Source organism: Copadichromis virginalis, linkage group LG22 (genome assembly GCF_057382275.1).
Source record: "Copadichromis virginalis isolate Kocher_CV1m ecotype Utaka linkage group LG22, C_Virginalis_male_GT1.1, whole genome shotgun sequence".
In the NCBI taxonomy this organism is placed as follows: domain Eukaryota; kingdom Metazoa; phylum Chordata; class Actinopteri; order Cichliformes; family Cichlidae; genus Copadichromis; species Copadichromis virginalis.
This window is the reverse complement of record NC_140638.1, coordinates 3,552,760-3,561,448: the sequence shown is the minus strand read 5'-3', so window position 1 is coordinate 3,561,448 and position 8,689 is coordinate 3,552,760.

The following is an 8,689-nucleotide window of genomic DNA, read 5'->3' as shown; positions in this document are numbered from 1 at the left end:
GGCCAACAAGGGCTTCCCCTCAGACTGGACTCTGTCCTGGAAGGTGGATGGAAGAAGCAGCAGTGACGGGGAGGAGAGCAGGACTCCTGGAGTGCTGCAGAATGACGCCCTGTATAGTTGGAGCAGCACCTTGAAGCTCTCTACATACCAGTGGATGAAGGTGGGCTCTGTGACCTGTGAGGCCACCCAGGGCTCCCAGACTCTGGTCTCAAAGATACTGAGCAGAGATCAGTGTTCACATTTGTGACCTGACTCACTGAGACTCTGCTGCTGCCCTCAGTCTGTTCTCTCTCTGTCTCTGTTTCACTCTGATTTCAAATCTCATGTTTTACTGCTTGTAGTATTGCTAATGATTTAAAAAAACAAACAATAAAAAATCTTCAAATGGTGATTTTCATGTGTTTCAATTTAACTGTTGTTCTGTCTGAAAACCATCCTGAGGTTTCAGTAAGGATGTTTCCACAGATCAGCACATCTGTCTCTGACACACATTTATGACACTCACATGTGCTCTTTCACTTTACATCAAATTCTTGTTAATTCGGTTATTTATAAAAAGTGACGAATAACAGAGAACAATGAATTGCATCCACCAGCTTCACCCAGGTATGAGTAGTTTCTTTGTTGTAGTTTCCATCATGTATGACTGTGACGGCTTCATCTGTTGGGTTTAACAGAAACAGTAAAAGATCAGAATGAGTTTCTGTAACCTGTATTTGACTAGTGATGACACACTTCCCCACTTTCTTCAGTCAAATCAAGACTTTGGAAAAGATGAAATAAAACAGGAGATATAAACAGACTCTCACTAACTTACAGAGTCACCAGTGAGTGGCTCTGAAAGGCCTGGACAGCCACTGATCAACACTGGCCTCTTAACAGCTGTGAGCAGAGAGGCAGGACACATATGCAAACACACAGAGTCAGTCAGCTGCAGCTGTTTACAGCTCAGAGCTGAGAACATCACAATATTTACATTATTTACAACTTGATATTTTGATTAGATTAACCAATGAGCTCAAGGATTAAAATGAGAGATAAAGATAAAGTCGACTAATTCATCTAATTGTATTTTTTATGTGATTGACCTTTGACCTTTGAATTTGTGTATTTATTTTAAACAATGTCAAACGTGAAGTCAGTGTTTGTGTTTTTATCTTTAGTACTGAAACCTTCTGTTGCCATGGTTCAGCAGTGATGCCTGTCTGTTGCCATAGTTACTGAGCTCAGAGTGGGAAATGAAAGATCAGCAGAGTTGAAACTTCTACTGAAATCCACAGCTGGCAGTCCTTCTCTGAGCAGTGGTTGGAGCTGCAGCAGGTGAAGATCATGCTCGTGTCTGACCAACAAGGTCTTCTCCTCAGACTGGAGTCTGTCCTGGAAGATAGCCGTAGCATCAATGCTAACTTCTAAAGTGTTTCTGTTTGAGTGCAGCTGTTGGTCAGAGTGAAGTCAGTCTCACACTGATGCCCACTGAAATCATCAGAAACTCCAGACTGTTGGTTTGATACATGAAGAGATTAATATATTAATAATAAAAAAAAACCCACTTCCACTGTAACCTCGTGTGGTCTAAGTCATCACTGAAGAGTAAAGCTAACCCTAACTTTTCATCTTAACCTTAACACTTTTTCAGAATCTGTGATTTTTAGCAGTCAGTGAACAAAAAGAATGAACACAAATGACAAACATTAAAATATAATCCTGAGACCATCAAACATCAACTCACATCTATAAATCATTTATATAAAGGTTATGAACAGAATTGGTGAAAAGGTTCAGCCTATCAGGAATCAGTCTTCAGTAAAGTGAGGAAAACTCTGAACAGCCCATCAACAGGTCTGATAGCTCATACTTCCAGCTTCTTCCCCACAGGACACTACAGGGGACGCAGTCAAATATCTGCAAGTCCACTGAACTGAACTGCTGGGCAAACTCTCCATTCACCTTCGAGTGTCTTCAAAAGTGTAAAGAGCTGATCCTGTGATCCACAAACAGGACTAAGCACCTATTCTTCCTCATGGATCCAAACTTTGACTAACTTTGTGAAAACCCTGCTGTAGATGTTTTAGAGAGACTGAAGAGTGTGACCACCTTAAAAGATCCTTTGTCTGGATTTATTTGTTTTTATATTTTATTAAAGGAGAAATATGACTGATTCTAAGAAATTCTATTAATGAAGTCAAACTTACTAATGAACAGATGTTAGTAGTTTAATTTAAACCTGGTGTGTGTGTGTATGTGTGTGTGTGTGTGTGTGTGTGTGTGTGTGTGTGTGTGTGTGTGTGTGTGTGTGTGTGTGTGTGTGTGTCCTCAGTGAACTGTATCAGTCTCTGCAGTATCTTCCAGCTGCAGCAGTCACTTCAGTTTCTGTTCAGTCTGACTGAGGGAGGTTTTTGTACGACTGTTTTTCACTGTGTGAACACATACTGACTGTTAGGATAGTGAAAACTCTGACAGTAATAAACTGCTGCATCTTCAGCCTGGACTCCACTGATGGTCAGAGTGAAGTCAGAGTTTGATCCACTGCCTGTAAAACGAGCTGGAATCCCTGATTCTAGAGTGCTAGCATAGGTAATGAGCAGTTTAGGAACTTCACCATCTTTCTGTTGGTACCAGGATAAATAGTTGGAACCAAGAACATCCTGACTGGTCGTACACTTGATGGTCACAGTTCCTCCCACAGCAGAGCTCACTGCTCCAGGCTGAGTCACTGTGATCTGTCCTCTGGACTCTGAGGACACAGAGACAAAAACATAAAGCAGCTTCATGGTTTTGTGGGCTTCATTTCAGAGGGACAGATGTTGATAGAGGAGAGGAGTTTGATTCTCTGGACTTTACCTGTGAAGCAGCAGCAGAGGAGAGTCCAGATGAGGACGCAGATCAAAGTCATGTTTTTGATGAGGAGGATTTCTGTGGCTTCTGTTGTGATGAAGGACAGCTGTCAGTCATCCAGTGTTCAACTCTCAGGACTATAAACTCTCCCAGAGACTGGAGCATGGTGCTGCTGATGCAAAGTGCCTCTATGGAAATCATCTGACTGTCACAGAGACTTAGATGAATCAGCTCGCATGTTATTGAATATAAGTACAGGGAGCGCAGAATTATTAGGGAACTTGTATTTTTGAGGAATAATTTTATTATTGAACAACAACCATGTTCTCAATGAACCCAAAAAACGCATTAATATCAAAGCTGAATGTTTCTGGAAGTAGTTTTTAGTTTGTTTTTAGTTTTAGCTATTTTAGGGGGATATCTGTGTGTGCAGGTGACTATTACTGTGCATAATTATTAGGCAACTTAACAAAAAACAAATATATACCCATTTCAATTATTTATTTTTACCAGTGACACCAATATAACATCTCCACATTCACAAATATACATTTCTGACATTCAAAAAGAAAACAAAAACAAATCAGCGACCAATATAGCCACCTTTCTTTGCAAGGACACTCAAAAGCCTGCCATCCATGGATTCTGTCAGTGTTTTGATCTGTTCACCATCAACATTGCGTGCAGCAGCAACCACAGCCTCCCAGACACTGTTCAGAGAGGTGTACTGTTTTCCCTCCTTGTAAATCTCACATTTGATGATGGACCACAGGTTCTCAATGGGGTTCAGATCAGGTGAACAAGGTGGCCATGTCATTAGTTTTTCTTCTTTTATACCCTTTCTTGCCAGCCACGCTGTGGAGTACTTGGACGCGTGTGATGGAGCATTGTCCTGCATGAAAATCATGTTTTTCTTGAAGGATGCAGACTTCTTCCTGTACCACTGCTTGAAGAAGGTGTCTTCCAGAAACTGGCAGTAGGACTGGGAGTTGAGCTTGACTCCATCCTCAACCCGAAAAGACCCCACAAGCTCATCTTTGATGATACCAGCCCAAACCAGTACTCCACCTCCACCTTGCTGGCGTCTGAGTCGGACTGGAGCTCTCTGCCCTTTACCAATCCAGCCACGGGCCCATCCATTTGGCCCATCAAGACTCACTCTCATTTCATCAGTCCATAAAACCTTAGAAAAACCAGTCGAGATATTTCTTGGCCCAGTCTTGACGTTTCAGCTTGTGTGTCTTGTTCAGTGGTGGTCGTCTTTCAGCCTTTCTTACCTTGGCCATGTCTCTGAGTATTGCACACCTTGTGCTTTTGGGCACTCCAGTGATGTTGCAGCTCTGAAATATGGCCAAACTGGTGGCAAGTGGCATCTTGGCAGCTGCACGCTTGACTTTTCTCAGTTCATGGGCAGTTATTTTGCGCCTTGGTTTTTCCACACGCTTCTTGCGACCCTGTTGACTATTTTGAATGAAACGCTTGATTGTTCGATGATCACGCTTCAGAAGCTTTGCAATTTTGAGACTGCTGCATCCCTCTGCAAGACATCTCACTATTTTTGACTTTTTGAGCCTTTCAAGTCCTTCTTTTGACCCATTTTGCCAAAGGAAAGGACGTTGCCTAATAATTATGCACACCTGATATAGGGTGTTGATGTCATTAGACCACACCCCTTCTCATTACAGAGATGCACATCACCTAATATGCTTAATTGGTAGTAGGCTTTCGAGCCTATACAGCTTGGAGTAAGACAACATGCATGAAGAGGATGATGTGGACAAAATACTCATTTGCCTAATAATTCTGCACTCCCTGTATTTTAAAGAATGATTAGCGGTTCAACTTAACGAAGATAAAATGGAAGCTCTTGTCTGTTTCCAGGACAGATTTTTGCCAGTGAAATAAAAGGTCTTTGTGTCATTTAATCACATTTAAGTCGTGTGTACGGACTCTTGGGGTACCTCTCGACTCTGCATACATTTAGGATTTTCATGTCAAATCTTTGGTTCTCTCTTTTGTTATTCATTGTTATTCATTTAGTGCCCTGCAATAGACTGGCGACCTGTCCAGGGTGTACCCTGCCTCTCAGCCTTAGACATCTGCGAGATAAGCGGAAGTGAATGGATGGATGTTATTCATTTATTTCTTCATTGTAATTCATTATTCACTCATGTATCATCATGGGCGAGCACCAGCTTACATCATTGAACTTTTTCAGCCATACGTCCACAGCGGGTTAGGCCTGTGATCAGGGTCTGTTTACTCTACGTCATACGAGGCTGAAAACTAAAGGAGACAGAGCTTTTACCAGAGTGACCCCAGACTCTGGAACTCTCTCCCTCTGAGGCTGAGATTAGTGGACGCAGTGGTCTCTCTTAAGAAACAACCAAATGTCATGTTATTAGACTTGAATTTAGTAAACGCTTTTCTTCAATGCTCTGTTATTTACTTTTGTCTGCAGTTGAATGAGGGATTAGCCAGTTTGTCACAATATTGCAGGTGTCAATATTTTATATGGATAGAACTGAAATGAGTAAACAATATGGAAAAATAAAAATCGGGTGTTTTTTTTAAAGATTTTACAAAAGAATGCTTCATATCAGCTATCAGAATTACACAAGGAGTAAATCTACCGAAAAAAAAGGAAAGAGAAAAAAAGGGCGTGGATAGCTCAGTACGGAAATGGCCTGTATTTGTATAGCGCTTTACTAGTCCCTAAGGACCCCAAAGCGCTTTACACATCCAGTCATCCACCCATTCACACACACATTCACACACTGGTGATGGCAGCTACATTGTAGCCACAGCCACCCTGGGACGCACTGACAGAGGCGAGGCTGCCGGACACTGGCGCCACCGGGCCCTCTGACCACCACCAGTAGGCAACGGGTGAAGTGTCTTGCCCAAGGACACAACGACCGAGACTGTCCAAGCTGGGGCTCGAACCGGCAACCTTACGATTACAAAGCGAACTCCCAACTCTTGACCCACGATCTCCCCGTAGTGTGCTTGGCCTATGATCGGAAGGTCAGGCGTTTAAATCCACCAAACAGCCACCTGAGGTACCCCTGAGGTACCCTCTACTAACTGCTCGCCAGGTGCTGGATTGGCGGCTGCCCACTACTTCACTAATTTAATGGGTTGCAATGGTTCCGGGTCGCTGCTCATGTGGTCGACCGGACAGTCAGCTGAGCAGTTTTGCATTCTTTTTCTAACTTGAATGCTCTTTTCGTTGTTGTTTTTCACCGTCTGCTCGGTATATTTGTATTCTTTTCCTTTTTCCTTTTCCTGACCCTGACCCCAAGTCTCACCTACACCAGGGACTCCCTCATCCAGCTGCAGCTGCAGCCCGGCGTCCGGCTTTCCTCTCCGCTCCTACGGACTACTTTCCCGAGGAAATACTCCGTGGACACGGAAATCAAAAAACTCACAATAACAAGGTAACCAGGAGGAGATCAAAGAAGAGTGGGGTGAGAGCCAGACTCAAGAGGGAGACACACAAACAACGAGCACTCCCGTCCATTATCCTCGCTAATGTGCGGTCGGTCCGCTCCAAGCTGGACGAGCTGCAAGCCTGCGTCAACCACCTGCATGAGTACAGAACTGCCTCCATTCTGGTGTTCATAGAATCGTGGTTAAACAACAGCAACGACAACAGCACGCTTCACATTGATGGCTTTTCACCACCCCTTCATCTGGACAGAGACCGCGAACGCATCAGGAAGCAACATGGCGGTGGCGTGTGTCTGTATGTAAACAACAGCTGGTGCTCTACAGTCACTGTGAGGGAGAAGCTGTGCACTACAGACATCGAGCTTCTGGCTGTTTCCCTGTACTCCTACTACGTCCCCAGAGGATTCCCACAGGTTTCGATCAAACTGGTTTACATCCACCCCAGAGCTGATGCAGCTAAAACCACAAAGTACTTCATCAACACTCTGTACAAACTAGAGTAATTAACTCCGGACTCTCCCAAGTTCATCCTGGGTGATTTCAGTCACTGTTCCCCTGACAATTCGCTTAAAGGATACCAACGGTATGTCAGGGGAAGACTCTGGATAAATGCTATGGCTCTGTACCAGATGCACTTAAAGCCCTCCCCCTTCTCGGCTCAGCAGACCACCACACCATCCTGCTGGCCCCTCAAGAGGATTAAAAAGGTCACCAAAAACATCAAGCAGTGGGCAGCAGAAAGTATCCTCACCCTACAAGGATGTTTCGAAGCCACTGACTGGGACAGCATTCTTTCTCCCTCGACAGGGAGGTGAAGAGGGCCATAGAAACTGCTAAACTGCAGTATAAAAACACTGTTGAAGAAAAAATTCACCACAGGGGATCTCCGCTCAGTCTGGCAGGGCCTCAAAACCATGGCCTCTGTAAATACTGTGGTCACCACCCCCAGAACCATCCAGGTGGAGGGCAGCAACCCCTCCTCCCTACCTGACGACCTTAACGCTTTCTACAGCAGATTCGAGACGGACAACATCACCCAGCTTGAGGAGTCCAGATCCTCACTCACACCTGGCAGCTCTGCACTCACCTTCAGGACTGAGGACGTGGTGAGAGCCCTCAGGAGGACCAGGGAGAGGAGCTCACCCGGCCCTGACAACATCAGCAGTTCTGAGGCACTGTGCAGGGCAACTAGGAAGCGTGTTCCGGACTCTATTTCAACACTCAATTGGCAGTCAAACCGTCCCCCAGCTGTGGAAACACTCCACAGTCATCCCCATCTTCAAAAGAAACAACCCAAAGTCTCTGAATGATCTTCGTCCTGTGGCCCTCACCTCCCTTGTGATGAAGGCCATGGAGAAGATCATAAAACAGCACATCGTAAGAGCAACTGACCCCCTGATGGACCCACTCCAGTTTGCTTACCGTGCACGCAGAGGTGTCGATGATGCAAAAATCTTCATCTTGGACTTCATCCACAAACATCTGGAGCTCCCTGACTCCTCCGTCAGACTTCTGTTTGCTGATTTCTCACCACCGTTCAACACTCTGCAGCCTCATATCCTGGCCACTAAACATTCCTCCCGATTTCACCTGGATGATCAGCTGATCCTGTGGCTATTGGACCGTTTGACCAACAGGACTCAGAAAGTTCGGCTCAACAAGTCTCTTTCCAGTCTCTGTTCCACCTGCACTGGCTCCCCCCCAGGGCTGTATGCTCTCCCCCCTGCTCTTCATCCTCTACACTGATGACTGCAGATCCACACAGCCCAACTGTCACCTGGTGAAATATGCTGACGACACAGTTCTCCTGTCACTGCTGTCAGGCCCTCTCGACACCACGGGCCCGCTCTGCAGGAGTTTGTAGAGTTGTGTGACAGCTCCAAACTTGAACTGAACGTGAGCAAAACCAAAGAGATGGTGGTGACCTTCTCCAGTAGGCAGAGGGATCTGGCTGCTTCAGTCACCACCACCATCCATGGGAAGCCAGTGGAGGTAGTTGAGGAGTACAAATACCTGGGAACCATCTTTGACAACCTCCTGAAATTCTCTGCCAACACAGAGGAGATTCTCAGGAGGTGCCACCAACAGCTATACCTTCTTAGGAAACTCAACTCCTTTGGAGTCAGCACAGCCATCATGATGACTTTTTATAATGCCTTCCTGGAAAGCATCATGACCTTCTCCATCACCTGCTGGTTCCACTCCCTCAGCCTTCAGAACAGGAACAGACTGCAGCACACTGCATCAGTGTGCTCTAAAATCATTGGCCTGCCTGTCAGAACTCTGGCACAAGTTTTAAGCCAACAGGTCCTTAGACAGGCAGCCAAAATCATCAACAACCCCTCTCACATTCTTCACCCCGGAATTCAATGGCTCCCCTCTGGGCGACGCCCCTGCTGCA